The following is a 26,932-nucleotide window of genomic DNA, read 5'->3' as shown; positions in this document are numbered from 1 at the left end:
AAGATGACGCACGTTCACTAAACTTATGGTGGTAATCTCTTCACAATATATTAAGTCAAGTCATTATGCTATACATCTTAAACAGTCCTGTGTGCCAATTATATCTCAATAAAACTGTAAGAAATAACTCAAACACAGGAAACATGCCTGTACATATGGGAACTCACTGAACGTCAAGTTTGGAAATGAAATAGCTAAGATATTTAGTAGATCAGACATTCTTCATTGGTCTTTAGGGTCTAGTAGCCGTGCAAAGAAGTTAGTATTATTTTGTGGCGATGCTCTAGATTTTACATGTTGCCAAAAACATTATATTATTTTCCTTTCACCTTTTTATCTTTTTTTATAAATTTATTTATTTTATTTTATTTATTTTTGGCTGTGTTGGGTCTCTGTTGCAGTGTGTGGGCTTTCTCTAGTTGCAGCGAGCAGGGGCTACTCTTCCTTGTGGTGCGCTGGCTCCTCATTGTGGTGGCTACTCTTGTTGCGGAGCACGGGCTCTAGGCGTGCAGGCTCAGTAGTTGTGGCATGTGGGCTCAGTAGTTGTGGCTCGCGGGCTATAGAGCGCAGGCTCAGTAGTTGTGGCGCGTGGGCTTAATTGCTCTGAGGCATGTGGGATCTTCCCGGACGCGGGCTCGAACCCATGTCCCCTGCATCGGCAGGCGGATTCTTAACCACTGCGCCACCAGGGAAGTCCCTGCCTTTTCTTCCTTTTTCCTTTTGCCTGCCAGAGTCACATTCTCTCTCTTTATTCCCTTTCCTTTTCATACTGTTTCTTCTGCAGGGACAGTTATAGTATATTATATATATTTATATTAACGAGCTAAAAACACACTTGGGAAGTAAATGTGTGTTAGTGAGAGTCCACTCATTAAACTAATTGCTTAAGCTTTGAAAATGATACATTATTTGCCTAAAATGTGTGCTTCAGCATTTGCAATTCAACATTCAACATTCTTCCCCTCCATCCCACCCCACCGCCAACCGCTTAAAGGAATGGTCCACTATAAGCCCTCTGAAAATGTAAAATAAGGAAGGAGCCATTAGACAATCTTTAGAACACTAAATGTGAAATGTCAAAGTGCTACTGTTTTACTGAAAATGCCCATGCCTTTGTTCCAACAGACATTGGTAGAAATGGGAATGAGCCTTAGAGTATTAAAAAGCAGAAATGGAAACACACAAAAAGCCATTTTGGGAAAATCTATAAGTTTTCCAAGCTTTCTTTCCCTTCTTGAATGTGCCTCTTTGAGCTCTGACTGGAAACGTAAAGGAAAAGAACAGCACTTTTATGTATTTAATACAACCCAAGAGACACACCCTTCTGGTTCTAATTCCAGAGGGTGGTCTGGGCTCCCATCATTCTTAAATCTTTAGATACATTAAAAAAAAAAAAAAGAGGCAAAATGAACACAATTTAGAAAAAATTATGTTTAGTTTAACTCTTTGAGAAGAGGAGGGAAAGGAACTAAGCAGTGCTTCTGTGAGAAGAAAAATTGCATCCTTATTAATAACCCATTTCAAAAAGTCAATTGCAAATGGTTTGGGTGTTTCATAGCCACAAGATAATCAAGGCTGTGTTTCTATGTTTTTTACTTAATGAAATGCTATGACACACTATCTCAAATGTAGAACTCTACGAAAATACAGGTATTTTCAGAGGTGATTTTTTAATATGATCTTTCATGATTATATAAAAATAACCAGATAATCTTTTTGGTTATAGTAACAAATGCTGAATAGGGATAGACATGAGAGAAAGGAAGCTGCATCCCAGATGGAAAATGAGAAATAAAATGTCAATAAGATTTAAAAGATACTTATAGAATGATGAGAGAAGTGGGACAGAAGGGAAAGAAGAGGAAAATATGAGACATCAAGAAAGAATGCCTTTTATATTTGGCAATACAGCAAAATGATTTGCTGAAAAACTTCTCTTTTGCAAAAACACAAAAACATTGGATAAAATATAATAAACATCCTTTGAAATAGGTAAGTTTAAGTTAATAATACCAAAAACAACAAGAAAAATCAAGGGAAAAAAGAGCAGTAAGTTGGGCTTCCCTGGTGGCACAGTGGTTGAGTCTGCCTGCCGATGCAGGGGACACGGGTTCGTGCCCCGGTCCAGGAAGATCCCACATGCCGCGGAGCGGCTGGGCCCGTGAGCCATGGCCGCTGAGCCTGCGCGTCCGGAGCCTGTGCTCCGCAACGGGAGAGGCCACAACAGTGAGAGGCCCGCGTACCGCAAAAAAAAAAAAAAAAAAGAGCAGTAAGTAGAAATTGACACACAGATGGTAGAAACAGTGGATTGGGTTTTAACAGCTCCACAAGGAAGACATCTAGACCTTGGGTACAGGTGAAGTGTGAAGTTGTTTATGTGTCAATTAGACAAAGAGACTCAATTTCAGTTCTTTTAAAATCCTCATTTGCTAACAATGTTTTGAAAAGGTAGATTGTTTAAGAAAAACACTGAATCAAAAGGTATTCCCAGAGTAGTTTCCATCTCATCCCTACCCCTTCTGTCCTGTTTTCACACACTCCTATTAACAACCATTATCCTTACTTTGCTGTCGTCATTCTCATGCTTCGTTAAGTAAAACTAGCAACATTCTACCACATCTTGACTTTTTTCACTAATCAAAATATTCTGGAAATCATTCCATAAATGTTCATAGAGATCGACTTCATTTTTAAACATTTGATTAACAACAGTCTTTTGTGTAAGTCTACTACAGTTGATTCAAATCAGGCTTTTATGGATTTTTATTTAGTTTGTTTCCAAAATTCTGTTATTACAAATAACTCTGCATGAATCACCTTGGGTATGAGTTGTTTGGTATGTGTGGAGGTTTATCCTCAGTGTATATAGCAATAAATGGCATCCACTGCAGGTTCAATGGGGAGTGTGCTTCTGCAGTTTTGATAAATCTTGCAGATTCTTCCCTAGAGGGGTTGTGTATGACTATCAGAAACGTATGGGAGCAGAAACTCTTCACATTTTCATCAGTAGAGTGTACTTCCTAGCTTTAGAAGTCTTGTCAATCTGATAGGTGAGAAATAAGAGTTCAGTGTAGTTTTAGTTTACATTTTAAATTTATGAGGAAAATTTAATAAGCACCATTTGTGTAAGGCCCATTTGTATATGTTTAATCTGAACTGCCCAGATATCTTGTCTACTTTTCTATTCGGTTTTCAGTAATTTTTCTGGTTTTTTAGGACTTTACATATTGGGGATATTCATCCTTTAACAGATAAAAATATCATATTTTTATGATATTTTATAAAAATATCAAAAATATCATATTTTTATGATATTTTATAAAAATATCATGTGAGGTATATATAATAGATATATGGCATTTTCTCCCAGTTTGGCATTTATGTTATTTTTAGTTTATAGGGTTTTCTTTTTGTGCATACAAAAGGTTTCTTTCAATATTTTTATAGGGTCAAATTTATCAATCTTTTCTTTATCACATCTGAATTTTGAGTCTTGTTTAGGCTTTCCCACATCCAGATTATAAAGAAACTGAGACATCTTTTCTTCTAGTCTTCTTTGTATAGTTCAAATCCCTACAGTTGAATCTTGGATGAATTTGGAGTTCATTCTGGTGTTTGGTGAGAAGTAGGGTTCCATCTTGTTTGTTTAATGGATATTTAGTTGCTGTATCATTATTTATTTTTCAAAAATTACCTTTATTTAGATGGGCATTGGAACGAAGACTCCTCATAAAATTCAGGTCTTCAGAATGCTAGGCTTTCAAAATAAGGTAGACTGGAAAAATATCTACTTGGACGCAAAGGCAGAGGACAAGGAAACTTTCTTTTACGGTCTGGGTTTTGGGGAAAATACTTTCTAGAACATAAAGCAAAGCTCAACAGATAGAATCACTTTCATACAGACTTTGTTTTTCCAACCAAAATGCAATCAAGCTGGAAAGCACTTTCCTAGGTTCCACACAACTAAAAATGCAACAAAAACAGCTAAAAGGTGTGTGGAAATTTCTATACACACTTCGAGTAACAAGAATTAAAATCGGGAAATGCTTAAACCCAAATAATTATAAAATTACTGCAAATCAAGACAAGTAATGATTAGTTAAATCAGTGTGCATGATAAAAACTGTAAATTTAAATTCTTATATTAGCAAAGAAGGAAGTCTGAAAATTGACAGAGATGTCTAACCTAGGAGAGCAGAATTAAAACCACAATACATTTCAACAAGTTGGAAGGTAGGAAATAAGAAACAACAGGAAGTACAGAAATCAAAATATTACAAGGTTGTACAAATCCCAATATTAGCAAAGATGTGAAGGAATCGAATTCTCATACACTGAGAGTAGGAGGGCAACTTGGTGAAACCATTTTGGAGAACACTTCGTAATATCTATTTAAAAACCCACTGTGTAGCAGAGGGAACTTTGCTCAATATTCTGTAATAACCGAAATGAAAAAAGAATCTGAAATAGAATGGATATATGTAGATGTATAACTGAGTCAGTTTGCTGTACCCCTGAAACTAATGCAACAGTGTTAATCAACTATAAGATAAAAATTGAAAAATAAATAAATAAATAAATAAATAAATAAAAAGTAAAAGCCAGTGTACTTTAAGCCAAGCAATCCCCAGAAATCCTATTATTAGGTGTACAGTGTGTTAAAATATATAGGGAAATGTTGATTCCAGTAAAGTCTAGATAGGAAAAATTATAACTATCCGTATCCCTCAACCAGAGAATGAACAAATACATTGTAGTATATACATACTATGAAAAATTATACAATATAAATGAATCTTTAAAAAATAATTTCAGGGCTTCCCTGGTGGCGCAGTGGTTGAGAGTCCACCTGCCGATGCAGGGGACGCGGGTTCGTGCCCCGGTCCGGGAAGATCCCACATGCCGCGGAGCGGCTGGGCCCATGAGCCATGCCCGCTGAGCCTGCGCGTACGGAGCCTGTGCTCCACAACGGGAGAGGCCACAACAGTGAGAGGCCCGCGTACCGCAAAAAAAAAATAAATAAAAAGAGTAATTTCAATGAGAAAATAAGTTGCAGAAGGTTAGTCAAATAAACAATTAGTATAAGCTCTAGATATAAAATGAAATACTGAAATATGGGATTTTTAAATGTCAAAATTTGGAAAGCAGTTCCTTCTGGCTGAAGAAGAGTCAGGGGATTTTCAAATGCTACTGAGGGGCCATCAGCTGCATGGTCATGTTTTTCTTTTTTTTAAATTGAAGTACAGTTGATTTACAATGTTGTGTTGGTTTCAGATGTACAGCAAAGTGATTCAGTTACACACATATTTTTTCAGATTCCTTTTCCTTATAGGTTATGACAAGATATTGAATATAGTTCCCTGTGCTCTATGGTAGGTCCTTGTTGTTTATGTATTTTACATATAGCAGTGTGTATCTATTAATCCCAAACTCCTAATTTATCCCTGCCCCCCTTTCCCCTTTGGTACCATAAGCTTGTTTTCTATGTCTGTAAGTCTGTTTCTGTTTTGTAAATAAATTCATTTGTATCATCTTTTTCAGGTTCCACAAAAAAGTGATACCATATGACAGTTGTCTTTCTCCGCCTGACTTACTTCACTTAGTATGATAATCTCTAGGCCCATCCACGTTGCTGCAAATGGTTGCACTGTGTTTTACGTCTTGTTTGCTTATGGATATATAGATTTTTATTATATTGAATATATAGTTTTGTAAATAGTGTAATCAAAATATTACAAAACAAGCAAAATAAAAAAGAAATGATAAAGGAACAGGATATAAGTAGAAATAATAGTAGGAATAGAAACAGTAGACTGGAGATAAAAGAGAATCAAGGAAAAAGGGGGAGAATGGAGGGATAAATTCCCTTCTGACTTGGTATCAAAGACCTACAATTAGTCTAATCATCTTCCTGATGGTATTTGACCTTAGTGGCCTACTGCAAAAAAAAAAAAAAAAAATCTCTAAGAGATTTCAAGATTAGAACATTACAATTAACAAAATATGAAGAATATTTATTAGCTTTAAAAATCAGCGTGTATGAAAAAACACGGTGGGGAAAAAAGATCAAGAGGAGCCATTTTAACTGCTGTTGTCTGGGCTTCCCTGGTGGCGCAGTGATTGAGAATCTGCCTGCTAACGCAAGGATGATGGGTTCGAGCCCTGGTCTGGGAGGATCCCACATGCCGCGGAGCAATTAGGCCCGTGAGCCACAACTACTGAGCCTGCGCGTCTGGAGTCTGTGCTTCGCAACAAGAGAGGCCGCGATAGTGAGAGGCCCGCACACCGCGATGAAGAGTGGCCCCCGCTTGCCACAACTAGAGAAAGCCCTCGCACAGAAACGAAGACCCAACACAGCAAAAACAAATACATTAATTAATAAACTGCTGTTGTCATAAACATACAATCCGCCTATGTCATGAGACTCAGAATATTTAGAAAACTAACTTTGGGGCAGAGCAAAATTCACAAGAGTTCCATACACATACTTTGCCAACATAATTTTCTCTGCCTCTGCAAGAAAAGAAGCATTAGCACCAGGGTCGACTATTTACTCCAAATACCAGTTCACTTCTAAACCTGTTCTTGAGTTGGCTGAAGTGGGGTTGGAGAAAGACATCTATTGAGTTTGCCCTGTTCAGGCTTAGACCTGCATCTCTGCCAGTCTAGAGACTGGGAGCCCAATATGATGTAGTTGGGATAACTACATGTCAAACCTCGAAATCCACAATCTAAGACTCTCTGATGGGCTCTAGCTGGACATGAGGCTCCCAAGGACCCAACACTACAAAAATATTTGGGGGACAAACTGGATTCCACAAATTTACCTCACCGTACAGGCAGAACATTTTTCCAGGTGCATCACTATCTCCTCATAAGAATTGAACAATTTCTGTGCTTCTGTAAGAATAATTATTTGGGCAGACGTTGTTTATATTTGGAACAGGGAAACTAATGTAAGGAGAGCTATTTCAATAAATCTTGTCTGATTTTTTTTTATTCCTTCCTTTCTCCTGTCCCCCTACCACTCACCCCCCAGTGAAAATATTATCTGTTTAGAACTACATGTACATGGTAGAATCCTGGACAGAATATTTCACCTGATCATAATTGAAAACGTTTCACTACTAATATAACTCATTGAAGACATGATACATGGCTTTCTACAAGTTTTGTTAATGAAGCTTCCCTAAATTGTTCCCAGAAGCATAATAAATAATTACTTAGAGCTTGATTTATTTTTGCATAAGACTGCAGTAATTTATGAGTAAATTCCACCATTTATTATTTCTAAAATAAGTATATTTAAGCGAAGAAGTCCCTAATAAGAAAGCTTTTTATGGAAATAAGCACAAAGTGTGGGTAGATGGCTATTTTAAAGCATTTGAAATATTGAAGAACGGTATACTCATTCTTAGAAAAAAACACTGCTGTCTATACTTCATCAGAGTTTGACTGTCTCCCAATATAGCCATCATTAATATAGAAGCAAACCACCCAAGAACAAACCCAATACTGGGTTGTTACCAACCTGACAGCATTTCTTCACCCCGATGAGCTTGACAGACTCAGCTCAAGACAAGAAGAAAACAACTCTTACTATCAGGGGATGCAATTCACAAAATGCTACAGTTTGGTATTTCGTAGAAACTTTAACATTTTGATGCATAAAATAAACTCCTGGATGATCAGAGGAAATTTTTGGAATCTAAATAATAGTAACTTAGTGGTTGTATTAATAAGAATGGTTGTAAACATCTAATGATGTAAGAATAAAATCTATTTAGAAAACAGGGGCTTCCCTGGTGGCACAGTGGTCAAGAATCTGCCTGCCAATGCAGGTGACACAGGTTTGAGCCCTGGTCCGGGAAGATCCCACATGCCGCAGAGCAACTAAGCCCGTGAGCCATAACTACTGAGCCCGCGCTCCAGAGCCTGCGAGCCACAACTACTGAGGCTGCAAGCCACAACTCCTGAAGCCCAGGCGCCTGGAGCCCGTGCTCTGCAACGAGAAGCCACTGCAGTGAGAAGCCCGCGCATCACAAAGAACAGTAGCCCCCGCTCGCTGCAACTAGAGAAAGCCCGCGCACGGCAACGAAGACCCAACGCAGCCAAAAATAAGTAAATAAAATAAATAATAATAAAAAATAAAAATAGAAAACAATCATTTAATACTTATAACAATCCTTTGTAGAAGGTGGAAAATGATTATGATTGTATTTTAAGGAGGGAGTTACTGAGACATACAGTGACACAGTAATTTACTTAAGATCGCACCTTTGCTAAGTTACAGAGCTGAAATTCAAGTCTTCAAGACTGTGATTATGCTACGACAAAACACCTTGTATTTTGTAGCACAAACAAAACATTTCAAAAAGGACTCGAAAAAGTAGCAGCTTTCTTCTTCCTCCCTCTCTTCCTTTCTTCTTTTATTTCTTTCAAATATTGTAGTTCAAGATACACATAAAATAATCAGTACGTGTACATGATATTATCAAACAGGGAATTGTATTGATATTAATTTTCTGCAACAAGGACTCTTAACTTGAGATCCAGACACCCTATTACCCTTCCGAAATTATTAGCACCATTTGTTTTTTTTTCTGGGGAGAAGAAGCACCTTTTTTCAACACTAGGTTCTTGAAAGGGTATAAGACCCACCTCCTCCTTGACATCTTAAGGGTTATTGTCCTAAAGTCCTTACAGTCACAAGCTAAGCTTGAAATGCATAGCACTTTCTGAACTTTATCCAAAGTATTAGTTCCATTAGCAATGATCAAAGATTTGGTGAATCCTAAGGCGATGACACACTAAATATATTCTACAAATGTGTCTTCATACCAAACACCAAAGTAGTTAATAAACTACACAAACATGCATTCGTAGTTATAAAACATTGCTTATAAAAATCTCCCTCCCTCTCCCTCCCTCACCCCTCCCTCCTTGCCCCCTCCTGTATTCTCTTATTCTCTCTCCCTCTTCTTCACCAGGAAATGCATGTGGCTCTAGAAAGTGTCCCGTAAATGGGACTTATAAAGGTGAATAAATTATGACCCCTAGATTGTAGTCCAATGAGGAGACCAGACTCATATCCGAACAGTATTTAAAATAATTACCATAAGATAGGAATACTGATGTGACACAGTAGTCTGGGGGACAATTTCCAGAGCTGGCATCACTTTCATTGTCACTCAGCAAGGAAGTACAACAACTTATTCTGGTCTTTGGATACATTTTGACTCCCCCAGGGGTGTCCACCCACCGCGTTAACAGTATAGGGTTAAGAACATTCTCCATGAGCTGCTAGACATAGAATCATTAGGAAGTGGAATCAGCGTCTGTCTACGTTTAAGTACTGGCAATAGATTATATTCATTTAAAATGTATATAGAAAATCGAGAGTTTCTTAATCAAAAGGGATTACCGGCTCCTAGTCATAGATTGTTGACTCAACAATGGTATTTAGGTTTTTTCTATCTCCCCAAATCCCATTAGAATAATAGAAAAAATATAGAAAATTAAAAATAAACCAATATTAGCCATGGAAGGTAGAGGAAGACCATTAGCAGAACACAACTTTGAGGAATTTATGGAAGATTTAAAGTAGGTAAGCGCAAACAGAAGGTAAAACCCAGAAGAAATGTGCAATCCACACAGGTTAAAAAGAGGATTAGTGCTTAAGACGCACAAATTTGTTTGACTTTTGAAAACATATATTGGCTTCAAAATACAAAAAGAACAAAACGTAAATGAAAAAAAACATACTTGCTTAAATGTCTTTGAACTTAAAATTTTAATAACTGTCTTGTTATACACAGCGTATATAAAAATTCTTCTACATTTGTTAATGAAGTTACATATTCTTACCTTGCAAGAATTCCCAAGTATGACGATTACTGAGACACCAGAGACAACAGTATTAAGTTAGTTACTTTAAGCCAAATAATTTTTTAATTAATATTGTAATTGTTTTGTACTGTTAAAATATTTGCATTTATTGTTGATGTGGGAATCCTTTAATGTGTTGGCTATTTGTGTTGGGGCCTCCCAAAAATAACTCAAAAAAGTGAATTTTCCCAGTAGAGCTTTGACATAGCTCCAATAGCTCAGGTAGCAGGGTTGGAAGCAAAATCAACCTGTGTGTTGACAGGTAGAAAACAATTAAAGGAGCTGATTAGCTGAGAAGATCCAGCCAGGCCAAAGTTTTAAGTACATCTTGCTAAATAAAGTGGGCAGTCCCTTAGGAGACCCAAAGTGGATGATGGGGCTGGAGGATGAAGCTGGGTCAGACCCCAAGGAGCATCTGGACCCCAGGCTGGCAGAGGAGACTCCGTTCTTAGAACACAAGAGTTCCACAGTCACAGAAACATAAGACAACGGGACTCAGGTTCCCAGCAGTATCCTCTAATTAACCACACAGATTTTCTTTTAACTGAGTTAAAACCCTCCATCAATAGCTTTGGTCAATCACAACGCTTATTTACATATCTAAGCAAACTGCCCAAATCATCAACTGCTGGAGGAAAATAATTGGCAGGAAAGACTACAAAAACAAGGAGTAACCCTGAGAAACAGGGCTAAATCAGGAATGAGAAGAAATCTTGGAGAAAACTAAATGTATAATTGTATCTTCAAAGGGTTTCAAGATGCTATTACAGCTCTAAAAACAGGTCTGTTATTTAAAAACCAAAACCCAATTTACCTTTCTCAGATATGAAAAGCATGGCTGCTGAAATTTAAAATGAGGGATGAGGGGGGAGAAAGAAAGAAAAGAAAACTCCATAGAAATATAGAATTACCATTGGCAACAGATTAACTCAGTGCACTAGAAGTTTAAAGGAAGGAAAGAGTTTCTTCCGGAACACAGAATACAAAGGTACCAATGCATCCTCACATCCCTCACTCCTGGACAGTGCAATCTCCAAGGATAAACAAAACAATCCTACAAGCTGCCAGAGAGAAGGAAGAGAATACCTAGGAATTAATATGAACCAAACTCACTTGTAACAAGAAATGCTAACAAAACAAAACCAAAACAAAATCTAAATGACCAGTATAGCAATATGTAAAATGTGCTAAGAGTGTTTTGAACCTGAAATGTACATCCACCCTCCAAAATATTCAAAATAGAAAAAAATATATATATATATATGAATACTCAGAAAAATTATTATCCAAAAGAAATATGATAGGTGTATGCAAATGGAAAATAAATTGAAGGGAAAAATGAAGGCAGGTATACAAGAAATAATAATGAGTAGACGAAGCTGCTAAGAATAGTGATTAACGTAATATATTGGTTAATAATGGAATTTCGATGTAAATATTCACAAAACAGAAATGCAGAGTGCAATAAAAATAGAAATTAATAAATGGTTGACAAAAGTAACTCTTTGGAAACAGACTTTACACAAAGTAAAAAGAAAACTACAAGACTGCAAAATAATCTGAAAAGTGTTTACAGTTTAAAGTGGCTCTTACAAAGGTTCCGGGACTAAATTAGAGGCAGAAGAAGAGAGAATTCTCAGTTTTTATATATGTCTTTATTGTTTGAATTGTTTATAATAAGCATATATCACTCCTTTTTTAAACATTAAACATACCTGTGGCCATAGGATGGGTCTATCTGCTATTTACCTAAGCAAATAATTTATAGAGAAAGATGCTAAAGAATTACTTCCCTGCCAATTACAGGATTTAATTCAAAGCAAATAGCTTTAGTGTCAAGCATTACACAACGTGCCAGTGGATCCACTTTATAGGACCATTTCATCAATTTATTATACCACAGATTAGCATATAAATATTGGTAATAGCTAAATAGATTGCAAACACATAGATTGCACTATATATTTTTTATTCCCCTATGCTCCATAAGGCATCGTGCAAAGATACAAACTCTTTCATGAAACTGACACCTAAGGCAACTTAAAAGAAAATATCCAGGCTTGTCTCAACTTCCGCCTGATTATTTCCTTTCTCTTTCTGTAGCTGTCATGCTGGAGAACTTTGTCTCCACCCTCTTAGATAGCCCCACTGCTCACTGGAATTCATTTCTAATCCTTTGGTTTATCAACTTTGTTTTTGGTGACTCTTGGTACCATTCCTGTCCATTCATCCAGGCAGGCACCCTCGTACTTACATCTCTCAGCCTGGAAATCTGAGCTGTGAACACTCATCCAGGAGTGAACAGGAGTGAACATCCACACTTCTTGTGTGTTTCTGGAGACAAGTGCTTAACTGCAGAAAACATCTGCCTCCTGGTTCTTGGTCTTTCTCCTGTTTTCACCGTCCCCGTATATTCCTTCAGCATTACCTCTGGAAATTGATCTCTAGCTCCTGGCTTCCCTATGAAGACCTGCTTGAAATCACTCTTGTGTTTTGATGTTTGAACCTTTGCCAGGGTTCTAGGAAACATCCCAAGCCTGCATTTTTCTGGCTGGCACCTTGATTGACGTGCCCACATACCTGTCAAAAATGGATCTTTTCCACTGACATGGGAAACAATGGCCATTCTACAGGAGCATATGATTGCCACCCTTTTGGGGGCAAGCCAAAAAGACAAGGGAGAGTTTCTCATATCGTTAAGAAGGGCTTTGTAAAGGTCATGGGGGAATCAACATAAATTTGGAGATAAACTTATTTGAAGTTTCAGCACGTGGTACTTCTTACTATGAGATCTCATAGATTCGCTACCTACTCTCTAAAATAGTTCTTCTATCTCTTTTAGAACAGTGTTTCTCAGCCGGGAACAATCCCCCTGAACCCCCACCCAGGGAACAGGGCAATGTTTGGAGATATTTGGGTTTGTGATAACTGGGAGATGCCATTGGCGTTTAATGAGTAGAGGTCGGGGATGCCTCTAAACATTCTGCAATGCAGAAGACTGCCCCACACAACAAAGAATTATCCAGTCAAAAAGGTCAACGGTGATGAGATTAAGAAATCGATCTAGACACTATACTTAACTGCTAGTTCCAAGATGGCAGGAGAACTGCGTTCTTGCAAACTAAGCTAAACTGACCTTTCTAGTTCTTTTTTCCTTCCTGCCACTTCACTGCCTATTTGAACTCAGACAGGGCCATCTGAATTTCTTTCATCAATGGAAGCCAAGGATGACCGAGAACATTCAGGGGTGAGAATGTGTAAGAACCTGTGATTTTTCATCTTCCCATTTTCCCTTCTGTAAAGACCAAAAGGTTTTTAGAGGCTTTTTTGTAGAGGCTTTTGTAGAGGCTTTTTCCACCCATATCAGGGTGAGAGCCATGTGACCCTGCAGTGGGCTTTGCGTAAGTTCAAAATAACCTTTTGTGTGAAAAAGCTGGAGATTTTAAGGTTGTTTTTGCAGCATAACCTAGCCCATCCTCCTGACATTCATTTTTACATGCCAAACTTCTAACCTGCCTTCATGGCTGAAAAACAGTAGGCATTTAATAAATGTTTATTGAATTCATAAATTTATACATATATGCATATAGTTACGTACACACACACACACACACACACACACACACACACACACACAACTCTGCCTTAGCTCAAATGACTTTAATTGGAACAATAGTTTCCTAACTTTTAACATGCAAAAGCCACTGAGCTTTTTAAATGTTATTAGAAAATATTTCAAACTTTTAAAGTCCAAAGAGCAATATAAAAGATCCAGTGTACCTGCCACTCAGATTTAATACAGGTTACTATTCTGTTATATATTTTACAGGTATTATTGTCTTAAGAAATAACTTTCCAGATAAAATTGAAGCTCATTTTTCTTCTGTAAATTTTTGCTGTATATATAGTTTAGGCTGTGTAAAGTGTACATCAGTTTGGGATTACATGAAGACATAGAGAATCATTCCTTTTTTTTTTTTTTAGAACAAAGGAACTCTTCATTTTGGGTAACACTTTTGTGAAAGTCCATTTTGTCTTATATTAGTATTGCTATACAGTGGTCTTTTGGTTAGCAGATCTCTTTCCAGCTTTGTTTCAACTCTTCTGTGTTGTTATACTTTCACTATATCCCTTGTAAGGAAATCAAAGTTCTATTATTTTTTGCTTCTAATTTTGTCAATAATTTCTGCATTATAACTAGAAAATTAATATGTTTATATTTACTTTGATTGATTTAGGGTTATCTCTACTGTTTTTTGTGTTATCATTGCTTCTTTCCCTTTTCCCCCTTTGTGATATAGATTTTAATTTATTCAACTTTTCCCTCCATACTCATTTGCAGTAAGTGAATCCACTACTTTTTAAGTACTTTTAGTAGTTACATTTCATTGTTAAGTTGCACTCTTGGCAACAAAGTCTAAAGTTATAACATTTCTCCTCCCATTTTCACTTTTATGGCTTTCTAGTATTTTAGCATGCCTTGTTCTACCCAAATTAAAATATTTCTATTGTTTAACCATCTATATTTGGATTTATTAATATGTTCACCTATATATTTGAACTGAATTTCTCCTTGCATCTAACTTGTTTGTTACAGATTCAATTATTCACTTTATTTCTGGTAAGTCGTAGTTCCGAACCACAACTTTGATATTTGTTTCAGTAGAGTTCTAGGAATGGAAAATTCAGATTTTATCTTGTGTTCATTTCAAATTTCCTATTAAAAGATATTAAGCTGGGTTTAGAATTTTACAATATTTATTTCCCATTAGTACTCTGAAGATAATATTTCATAATGAAATATTAATTCAACTAATATTAATTTAATTGAATATTAATTAATATTAATTTAATTGAAAATTAATTTTTTTGTAGGTAAACTGTCTTTTTCTTCTGGTTTCTTTTAAAATGTGCTCTTCACTTTGATTTTACTTTTAAGATATTTTGCACTATCAATCACCCTATTTAGAACTATGCGTAATTATTGTCTGTTAAGGATATATGCCTTTCTTTAAACAATTGTGGGAAATCATTGGTTAGTTTCTTTTTTCTTTATTGTCTATTTTTAATTCTCTCTATTTACTCTGGATAGTCTATCACCACATAGATTGTGTCTTATCACTCTAAACTCCATTTCTGTTAACTTCCTTTTTACAACTGTCTTGTTTTTATAGTTTTTCTGGTAATTTTCTCATGAGTAACTCCCAACACACAAAGAGTTCCTCCTTCAAAATGATCAAATCTGCCTATTAATGTACCTACTGAGATTTAAATATCTCTACTATATTTTTCATTTGTAATTATATCTGATTAGTTTCTAATTCTCTAAGTGATTGTCATTTCCTCTTCGGTGACACCCACTAGTTCTTCTCTATCACTCTGATAATTTTAGAAATTATTCTTTAGAGTTTCTTTGAGAGGATTCCCTTTTATCCAGTTTTCAAGTGTAATCCTCCTCTTCCTTGTGTTTGCTTTCTTTCCCTCCTTGTGGTCTCTTCACATGTCCATCATGTCTTATCCTTCGTCTGGATTGCATTAGTATCCTGTGTGCCTTGGGTTGTGGGCGTGTCCCTATGGAGATATTTGACCTTTGCTTTTACAGAGTGATCAGCTTTTTCACAGAATTTGGTGGAGTTTAAATGTTCATTTTTGAAATTACATTCATAATACACAGGATGTGTAAATTAGGACTCTACCTACAGAGCCCAGGTCTGGAAGTGTAGTTTCCTCAGCCCCCTTCTCTACCCACATATACACTTACAGCCCGGATAGACAGAGAACCTCCTTGCCACTCCCAGTTTCATGGGTAGAGTTATTTAAATTCCTTTTTTTGGAGGAGCTACCCCTGTAGGGTCCCGGCTTCACGCAGAAGCCTCTATTCCAGTCTATCATCTGCTATCCACGGGAAGGGTAATAAACGGAGGCCCTAGGACATAGGACCAGTATCTGATCTGAAATTCTCCAGAGCAAGGCATTTGTACTTTGTTTCTGGAATAAGAATTTATTTAAGCTCAAATACATATACTTTTTAAATTACTGTTACATTTTTCACATATTTTTATCTCTATGGGCAGAGGTGGGAAAGTTCATTTTAATTCATTCAGATAGGTTCAGGAGAGGGCATCAGTTATGTCCAGGACAACTTGAATGTCAAAACAGATGTCTGACCCCCCTCACTGTAGTAATGGCTAAACTTCTAGCGTTTATGAATTCAGTAAAGATACTAAATGAACGTGTGTTTTATTAATCACCACTATATACACGAGAAATGTGGGTACGGATATACAAAATGTGATCATTCAGCCTAATTCTAAAGGAAATCCTTTTATTTATGTATTAATTTCTACACTCATTACAATAACCAAAAGAGTTCTTAGGGGTGTGTGACCAGTATGTTCACACAGGAGTGTATGTACCCCTACGGTTCTGTTTAACTACTTTGGAAACTAAGTTTATGCTTCAGTATATGCCCTCCATTCAGGACTAGCTACATGAACCTACGCTCCTATACATGATCTGTAGCAACCGGTGAAAAATGCAAATGGGAGGCCCGTTTTACAAATTATTAAGAATTTCAAGATAGAAAGCAGGGCATTAAGCTGCCTTCTGAGCAGGGAGTTCCACGTGACTGTACAAGTCACAAGCCCAGGAAGCAGGCTTTGCTTCTCTCTCTACTACTTCGAGATTCAGTAAACCTAATTCACTCATTGATTCAATGTGTTTTTTTCTTCTTTTTTGGGGGTGAAGTAGAAATGAATAGCTTTATTGCTTTGCCAGACAAAGGGGGACATAGCGGGCTCCTGCCCTCGAAAATTGTGTGTCCCCCCCCAATGTGTTTTTATGAATTTTCAATGTCTTAAGTGCTGTGATAGAAAATGAACAAAAGGAAATAACATTTGTAATTAAATGACTGCATAAGTATTTTATAACTGTTTCACTAATTAAGTTAAAATTAGCAACTCTGTTGATTTTCAAACAGAATGTATAAAATTTCAAAAATGCAATACAAATATTTAATTTGCACTCTTCTTTAAGAATCTTCATTCACGGGTGCTTACGAAAGTCTGGATTCTATGTAACTATTCCATGATTTGTCACACAATATAGGAGAAGGAATTCTTAAAGTGGTGTAGAGTTACAGAGCTATGACTGGGAATTAAGAACACCACAAACGAGGACAGCCAGCGAGGGCTCCCCTGAAAGGAGACCCCGGCAGGAGGGGCAATGCTGGATGCATAGATTTCAAGGATGATGGTGGAAGTTCTTTTTCTTTTTTTAAGTTGAACCCCACGGGGAACTCAAGACAGAGACAGTTTCTGTGCTCCAGCAGATTCATCAGCAAGAACAGCTGGAAACTAAATATAGATAAGGCTCTAAACACAGCAGTTAGCACGATTAAGACTCTTGACATGGGAGCAACCAGACTTAGGCTAAATGCAGATGCTCTAAACCTCAAAGCCTCAGGAGAAGGCAGGGTCAGCAAAGAGAAATGTCAGAAACCCACAGCACAGGCAGGCTCCCAGGTATTCGAGGATGGAAACAAAGAAAAGTGACTTTAAAATAGAAGCAATCGATATTATTCCCAGATTCCAGCGCCTTGGGTTCTGAGTCAAGCATTTTGAATCCTGGCTCCACCACTAACTAGGTCTGTGCCTTTAAACATGTTGCTTTAATTCTCTCAACTTCAGTTTTCTCATGTACTTTATGGGAGCCCTGAGTGAGTTAAGCCAAGTAGAGTTCTCACTTCAATGCCGGGTCCATAATTAAGTACTTAAGAAGAGTTGAAGCAGAAAGATTCTTTTGGGAATCCACAACAAAGATGGTGCCTAATATAATGAAAATGGCTTAGGAATGAGTACCGTTTGGCTCTTTTCAAGCATTTCCTGTAACTCAATATTTCCCATACTTGTAGGCAAATTGGAATCCCATCCCCAGAAATTACTAATACCTGTGTCCTTCTCCCTGAAATTGTGATTTAACTGGTCTAGGGTGTGGATTGGACTTGGAATACTTAAAAGAACGCTTAGCTCGTTCTAATGCACAGGCAAGTCTGGGAACCTGGCTCTAATTTGTTCTGTGACATGACAAAATGCATGAAATCTCATTGAGCCTCAGTTTCCCTATCTGTGACATGGATAGGCAGAGAGAGGTATAGAATAAGGACTCTATGTTTGGTTAACAGCACCAGATTGGCACACAGAACTAACTGAGGGTGAATAAGGTTTTAGTCACTGACTAGCTCTGCAATTAAGGCAACTTAAATTCTCTGTACTTCAGGTTTCTCATCTATAAATAAGGTACCTAGAACTGTAACACTCAGAGGGTTATTATAATATCTAAATAAGATAACCCATATAAAGTACAAAGACTAGCACATGATTAATCCTCTAAAGAATGTTAGCTATTATTATTAACGTTATTTTTAACTCACAAGCGTTGCACACATTAATTATTGAATTGCTAATCTTGCACTCCCATTTCCATATTGATTTACTAACTTCAGTATTGATTTTATTAAATAGCCCCTCCCCGAATTCTAATTTTCTCAACTTGGGGTTACTCTGTGACCTTTCTACTCTCAGCTTCTCAGAACTTCAGAGAAAACTAATATGAACAAGAAATAACACATCACTCTATGATATTAGCTCAGCTCTTTGTACCTAAAACAAACACAACCCCCCAAAAATCAATAAAAAAGAAATGACACATCAAAACTTCCTAAGGTGAGCAAGTAAACAGCCTGGACACTATGACAGCATACCCTGGATCTTATCAGAAATCTATGGTTCTAGAAAGAAAATAATAAGTCCTAAGAAAACTCAATATTATGTAGTGGATTATTTTTTAAGAATGAAAAAGGAATAGAAAACAAATTGGAAAAGAAAAAATTCAAGGAAAACATTTAAAATTTTTTAAAAAATACTATTTAGAAATAGCGTCTATTCTCTCAAATAACATATGCAAAATAGTTATCAGGAAAAGAAAGTGAATGTTTTTTAAGGCTCAAAAGTCCACTGTGGTTTGTTTGTTTGTTTCACATGGAAGGCAGCAATGGATCACACTGTACAGGTCAGGGAAGAGGCAAAGAACTGAAGATAAAAATGGGAAGTCTGGAGGAGGGAAATAAAGAGAAAATCAAAGTACACAGTTCTCTGTACCTCAAAGGTAGCATGTATTTCAGCCTGCTCTTTACAAACATTTCCCCCCTCACTGAGGCTTTTCTTGTTTTTATCCTCCCTACCCATGCTTTGTCTAGGGCATGCTATCATGAAACTTTCAATTAACCTGGTTAAATGGTAGAGAAGTAGCAGAAAGAGATTGTGAGGGATAAGACAAACGTGAGAACAGGAGGAAGCAGTGGCAGCTGAGCCTGGTCAGGAAACACCTCAACTCATTTACGCTTAGTGCCACCAAGTAGCTCAGTCAACTTAGAGACCACATGCTTTAAACTCAAAGACCAGGACTGGTGGGAACATCCTCATAATGTTATTATCATGCACATATCGCTTTTCTATTAACATTTTTTTAACATCTTTACTGGAGTATAATTGCTTTACAACGGTGTGTTAGTTTCTGCTTTATAACAAAGTGAATCAGTTATACATATACATATGTTCCCATATCTCCTCCCTCTTGCGTCTCCCTCGCTCCCACCCTCCCTATCCCACCCCTCTAGGTGGTCACAAACCGCCTAGCTGATCTCCCTGTGCTATGCGGCTGCTTCCCACTAGCTATCTGTTTTACGTTTGGTAGCGTATATATGTCCATGCCACTCTCTCACTTTCTCAAAACCCAGCGGCATAGGACATTTCTTAAAAGGATCCCACTGAGAGATGCCATCTGATTTCTCCTTTCAAATTAAAGTTTTACATCAAAATCCTTCTTCACTGAGAATAAAATGGAGTCATCTGGACAATGTTTCTTCCCTTTGCATGTTCAGATAAATTACAAAGCTGATTCAGGCCAAAGGCAAATGAAGAGAAGTTGATTAAAACAAACAGACATTCAAATATGGCTTGAAAGTTAAGAAATGCATTTTATATCAAAATGAGGATTCAGTGAATTTCAGTCGAAAGTACTTTATTCTCTCATGGATTCCAATATACTGCAGGTCGAGTCATAGGAATCTCATATTGCTGAAAGGAATGATTTATTATAGACGAAGGCTGTAAGTGAGAACTTCGAAGGGTACCTTGCAGTTAGCAGAGAGTGAACTGGCTGGCTGGGGACAGCGATGCTGGGTTCATTAAAGGACTCAGTATAGGTAAGGTCCAGCACTGTTCAGAATTAATTAAAGAGGTGATTTTCTTAGTTCTAGATGCTTAGGTTTTAACAATGATCTACCAAATTAACTTACAAATTAACCGATTCAGTAAAATCAGGGGGTGAGGGTAAGGGCACTCAGGCAGGTGGTAACTTACTACAACTGTCAGATAAAAGAAATCAAGATGAATAATATCAGTGTTTACCAAATACTTACTATACGTTGTGGATTGATTTAAGTGCTTTAGATGCATTAATTTGAATCATCACAGTATCCCCAAAGAAGTAGAGATCCTATTACTGCCCTAATTAAGCAGCTGAGAGTACAGATATAATAGGGAAGAAGAAATCTGACTCCATCTTAGATCTGTTTCTTTTACTTTAACCTTTGTGCCCTGTTGCCTGTGCTTAGTCATGCTGGCTCTGCACCTTTTGTAAAAGAATGTTGCCTAGAGCCTGATATAGACAGGATAGCCCATTCTCAAAGCTCTGACCTTTTAAGGTATGTTTCCTTTCATATAGAGAAAAAAAGTTTCAGAACAGATAATAATATTTGCCTTATTGGAGGTCTACAGGAACATTGCAACCTGACCTATGTGGACAGCGGCAAGAACAAAGGATTCCCACACCAAGAAGTTTGCAACAGCTAACCATGCCCCTCCCTCACCTTGCCTTTAAAAATACTTTGCTGAAACCCTTCGAGTTGTTCAGGGTTTTGGGGGCATAGGCCACCCATCTCCTTGCATGGCCCTGAAATAAACCCTTCTCTGCTCCAAACTCCGATGTTTAGGTTTGCTTGGCCTCACTGTGTGCCGGGCACACGAACGTGCGTTCGGTAACACAGAGGCACAGAGAGGTGAGGTAAGTTGACCAAGGTTCCATGGCTGGCAAAGAGTGGAGCAACATTTGAGCTACACCACCCAGTTCTGAAATCCTTGCTCTCAGCCACCACACCAAGCAGCGAAGACTGAGCTGAAATTCAGAGATTGAGTTCTTATCCAAACATTGCAATTGCATGGGGTGAGGTCCCAGAGTGGAAGAGGAACAATGTGACATGTTGAAGACACAGGGAAGCACAAAATCCTGGAAGGAAAGACCTCAAGTTTCCCAGAAGTTCTAAGGACATAGCGGAAGGAGATGTTATCTGTCAAAGTTCAGAGCATCACTCCACTGGGAGGAACACATCCTGAGACCCAAAGGCTAACTGAAATAACTCCATGGCTATCATCATGGAAAGCAAAGTGATTATACCAGGAATAACTTCCTTGAACAATTTGTGATCAAGAAGAAATTAAAAATATAAAAAACAATTTCCAGTAAAAACTTATTTGAGCAGTTTGTATTAGGTTACACCAGATTACCTTTAATATTTACTTCGGTACCAAGAACCACGATTAAAAATGCTCTAGCTAAAACTAGAGTAATAATCAGGATGTAAGGTGGCCAGTCATCTTGGTTCACCGAGAACGTTCGTCATTTTAACACAAAATGCTGCATCCTGGGAAATCCCTGAGCCCAAGCAAACAAAAGTGATTTTCCTGGGGCAGGTAGTCCCAGTTTTAAAACCGAAAGTCCTGCTCCCAGAGAACCTAACAGTCCTGGGCAAACCAAATGGTTGGTCATCTTACCAGGATAATACATTAAATTAAAGTCCTATCCTAATTATCATGAATTGAATCTCAAAAGAGGGAATTTACATGGTTAAAATTTATTGACAGAAAGACATTTAAAATGAGGGAGAAAGAAGTCAACTTGAATATAGTAAACTGTAAAAATATGTATCACAGATTTAACACATTGTGCAATAAAAATATATAAATAGATGTTAGAGCTATCAAATGATCTCATAAGTAGTATCATGCAATGCTAATTCACACCAGCTTTCTTACTGGCATGTTATTTTTAAGAATACTGTAATCATCACAAATATTTTAATTCAAAAATACATCAATAAATATTTTAAAAAGTAACATTAAGTATGGTAAAAGCAATAATCAGGGCAATGAAAGATTGCACATTTTAGTTTCCTTGATATTCTCGGCAAAAGTAATGCATATGATAATTGAATAAAAATATCTGAAATCAGTGCAGTGATGTGTCGAATTTATCCTTTGGTGTGAGAGTATTTCAAGATTTAGATGTCAAATACTTTTAAACATATGTTTTATGGGCAAATTTTAAAAATAGTACCACTTAACCATTTTACATTGTTTTTAGGTTACCCAAAAGATTTGCACATAAAGTCAACACTGCAGATTTATATACAACCGTCTGTGCAAGAAAATCACTGAACACTGAGTAATTTAATGTTAGCTTGCATCTGGGTCTCAGTGAACCGTATAGTGAATAGAAAATGTTCCGGGTGAAGAGTGTTAAATCCCTTATATCGCTTAGTCGGATCTCCATTAAAAAGCAATCGGGTTCAGAACAACTAGTAGAGTGCGAAGAAATATTAGAAGACCGACAAAACTTTCCCACCCTGTCTTCACAGGGCCAGGTAATGCCATTTAAATTCTCGTGAGATACAGAGCTGTTCAGCCTTGTTCCCTTTGCTGATATAGCAAAATCTCCCCTACTTCTTTCTTTCAAAGATCTTTTGAATGTTAAGCAAAACGCTGCACTAAATCCAAGCATAATACCCTTTGACTAAAGAGAAAACGCGATAACTTATCACGGAAACCCAGAGCATGACCGCGTATGCACCAAAATAGTGGTTTCTTGAAAACGACATTTTAAAACGAGTTTTAAAAGTGTTGCCTTTGTTTTGAAATACTGTGAGCTAAGCCGTGAGTAGTTGCTAAAGTAATCATCATTGATAAGCTGTGCTCAGAGGGAAAATACCGCAGAAAGACAGGAGAAAGACGTGACCAGATCAGCCTAAAGGAAACATTCCTCCAAACTCCCGCCTTATCGAGGAGACTTTTATAAAAGAAGCAATGCGCCAGGGCTATTTTCAAGGGGAGTTTCTGGAAGAAACAAGTGGTTGTGGTTCATTCTAAGAGGCAGACTGTAGGCTACAAAATTATGACCACTCTGCAGAAAAATGAAGAGAATCTTGGCATCCAGGAGCACTAAGGATCCTGTCAGGTGTCCCAGGCAGTAATGACATGCAGTGTCCTGGTGGCTCAGTGATGAATGATTAGGTACAGTGAGCACGAACAGTCCAAGCGAAAAGGCAGAGCTAAAAGGGAAAAAGCAGAAATGGAAAGTAACGAGCCAAAGTAAAATGTATTCGTTTTCCGAGGCTTTGACAACTAGGATTAAAAAGATATGGTGCCAGTAAGTGGTAGGGCGCTTACCAGGAGGACAAGGACCTTCTGGCAGGAGCCTCGCCTCCACCAAGAGCATTTAAACAACATATGCGAAACTCAATGATGTTCGGGGGTTAGAGAAAAGGATTCAGATAAACTGTAGGAACTAAATCAACTGAAGACCATAGGTAAAAGGGAGCAGATTCATGGAGGAGAGACTGCTCAATTGTTCTCAGGAGTAAACGACAGGGAAGAATACAGATAATACTCACTTTTCCCCACAGCAGAGCATGGTTAATCAACCAAATGACTATATTTTAGGGACTTCCCTGGTGGTGCAGTGGTTAAGAATCCGCCTGCCAATGCAGGGGACATGGGTTTGAGCCCCGGTCCGGGAAGATCCCACATGCCGCGGAGCAGCTAAGTGCGTGCGCCACAACAACTAAGCCTGCGCTCTAGAGCCCGTGAGCCACAACTATGGAGCCCATGAGCCACAACTACTGAGCCCACATGCCACAACTACTGAAGCCCGCACACCTAGAGCCCGTGCTCTGCAACAAGAGAAGCCACCGCAATGAGAAGCCCTTGCACGGCAACGAAGAGTAGCCCCCTCTCGCCGCACCTAGAGAAAGCCCACCGCGCAGCAATGAAGACCCAACACAGCCCCAAAAGACACAAAAGACAATATTTTAAAGCATGCTGCCAACCGAGATACACAGAGGTCACCAAGTTTGGGTCCAAAAAGAGTAATGATTGGAATACGTCTTCTATATATGAAGTGATCTAAGAGGAAAAGCAAGAGAATTACATCAAGTGACAAAAGTATTGTGAGAAACTCACAAACCCAGGGAGAATGGAATAGTGGGAAATACTGGAATGAGAGAGAGAGAAGAAAAAGCAGGAACGCTATAAACATCAGGGTGTATGGTACAGAAAACTGAATTTCATTCAATTTCATTGAATTGCACTAACCAAGAGCAAAGTGCTGGACTAGGATTTGCAAGAACAGGATGACTAATACACATGAAAGAAGATGTCTCTCAACTAAATACAAACATCCATGAGAGACAAAATGTGTCAGTGGTAGGCTCCCTAAATTACTAAGGAGACTTTATAAATTACTGGCTAACTTCACGATCCCTGGAATCAAATGGCCTTCCTTAGAATCCTGGCTGTCCTACTTACTATCTGCCTGCCCTCTGACTTGTTTTTTTTTTTACCTCAGTTTCTTCATCATTAAAATGGGGATAATAGGGCTTCCCTGGTGGCGCAGTGGTTGAGAGTCCGCCTGCCGATGCAGGGGACACGGGTTCGTGCCCCGGTCCGGGAAGATCCCACATGCCGCGGAGCGGCTGGGCCCGTGAGCCATGGCTGCTGAGCCTGCGCGTCCGGAGCCTGTGCTCCGCAACGGGAGAAGCCACAACAGTGAGAGGCCCGCGTACCGCAAAAAAAAAAAATGGGGATAATAGTAGCACCTGTTTCACAGAGTTTTTCAAGGCAGTTAAATGAGATAATACACGCAGAACAGCTGGAATGGAGCCTGGAGCAGGACTGACATTGACAAATGTTATTAGTGTTGCTGTTGGTGTCATTATCATCATAATCTACAGACTGAAGTAAATTTTATTCTACTAAAGCAGAGTTCCAAACACATTCTTTACTTACATTCCCGACAGCTTAATGAATCAAAAGTTTGGTGAAACTAGCCTTATTTAGGGAGCTTAATTCTAATTCTTTTGGTTGTAGGCAGAAAAGAAATAGTTAATATTCTGACATCAAGAACTTCAGATCTTGATAATAAATGATACGCACCACAGATTCCTACATGCTAAGCAAAGAAATATACACCCAATCTTAGTTATTTATATATTTATTTCAATTTTTTGTCAGTTATGTAAATTATAAATCGTTTTCTTCACCTATTTGTCTACTTGGGTCTTACATATTTATTTCAATTTTGTCAGATATATTGATATAAATTGTAAATAGTTTGCTTGGATTCTATTTTCAGGTCATTTATGACAGTTTGCCGATATGAAAGTTTAAACTTTCATGTATTCAATTCTGTTGTCTTTTTCTTCTTTGTTAGCTGTTTTGGGATATATGTCCACGTGCCACATTTATAACAATATTGATCTATGTTTCTTCTACGATTACTTGGGGTTTATCCTGATGCTGAGGGTGAACTGGAAGACCTAACTTTAATTTCTCTATTTGGTGTACTTTCACCACTAATAAACAAGGTAAGTTGAGAAGTTTTCCTTTGACTGCGCTAAACTTAATAACGTAAGAGGTATTTTTGCTCAAGCGTTTGAATAAATCTATTTGTAAACCGGAAAACAACAAAAAAAAAGAAATATACACCCAAGAATCTATAGTTAAGCATGTTTCTTAAATGCACACTGCAGTGATGGATATTATCATTATTGGGTCTATCATCTCAAAGAAAGTTAAAATATATATGATCAGGCATGACCCTAAGGATGGAGACTCCAAATTATAATCAAATTACCTTTCATTTCAACAATGCCTTGCAATTTATATAGCGGTCTAGGGAGGTTTTGGGGTTTCACAATGACATACTAACAAAATGACTATAAAAGATCCCTACGCAGAACATGGAAAGAAGCCAAAGTGGGAAAGCTATTGCCAAAAGTAGCTAAAAACCTCTAAGGACGTCAATATGACTGATGTAAATCATGAATGGAGCCTTCTAAAATGATTAATAACAATACAAACTTTCTCTTTGGCTATGATTCAAGCAACAGACAGAATATATAAGATACAGGTAAGAAGCAGGCTCATTGTCAGAGGCAGATGGCAGGCTAGCCCTAGAAAATGTTACCTTTCTAACCCTGAAAGCATCACACCCTAGTTTTAACAACCCCAGTAGCTTCTTAACTAGTACATGCTAAGTTTAGAACTTCTGATCATGACATCCAATGTCCTTATCTACCTGTCTCCAGTCTACCATTCCAGCCAAATTTCCCATCATTCTCCTTTAATGCAAAGTGTACCATAAATCTAGTCCCATCAGACTAGAGAATATTCAATTTTAGTGTATTACTTTGAATCACATGAAAGTATAGGCAGTATGCTACTTTTGAGCTGCAAAATGACAATTTCATGTGGTTCAACCTAATACAAAACATAAAAAGGAGACATTTTATGTTAAATTTTCTGCAAATCTACGATAATTATATTCCAAGATTGTTAGGGAAACTGAATAGGTTACTAAATGATTTTGGTTAAAAAAAAAAGACATATTTTTTATGAGTGTACTGTTTTAGGCACTGAACTTTTGATGGATGTATTCCATTGGCTACTCCAGGACTCTCCATTCTTTTCCACCCTGTTCTGTGACTGGGAGACTAATCTACATTGGGCGCATCAACTGGTTTCCTTGTCCTCTGGCTCTTAATTGGATTTAGCCACCGGGGATCCCTGGTGGGATATCAGAGCGAAGGAAGAGCAGGGGGTTGGAATTTGGTTTCCTGCTCCGTCCATGTGGGGTTGCTTGAGGCTGGCTG

At 37.8% G+C, this 26,932-nt stretch overlaps 1 protein-coding gene and 1 pseudogene across 4 annotated transcripts in view; one reads left to right on the top strand and one right to left on the bottom strand.

The window, feature by feature from the left end:
* Window positions 1-26,932, bottom strand: part of ZNF385D (zinc finger protein 385D) — a 962,333-nt gene that overhangs the window by 595,116 nt on the left and 340,285 nt on the right. The window lies entirely within an intron of this gene.
* Window positions 22,505-26,932, top strand: part of LOC101326510 (serine/arginine-rich splicing factor 11-like) — a 92,361-nt pseudogene continuing 87,933 nt past the window's right edge.

This window comes from Tursiops truncatus, chromosome 4 (genome assembly GCF_011762595.2).
Source record: "Tursiops truncatus isolate mTurTru1 chromosome 4, mTurTru1.mat.Y, whole genome shotgun sequence".
In the NCBI taxonomy this organism is placed as follows: domain Eukaryota; kingdom Metazoa; phylum Chordata; class Mammalia; order Artiodactyla; family Delphinidae; genus Tursiops; species Tursiops truncatus.
This window is presented reverse-complemented; position numbering and strand designations above follow the sequence as displayed.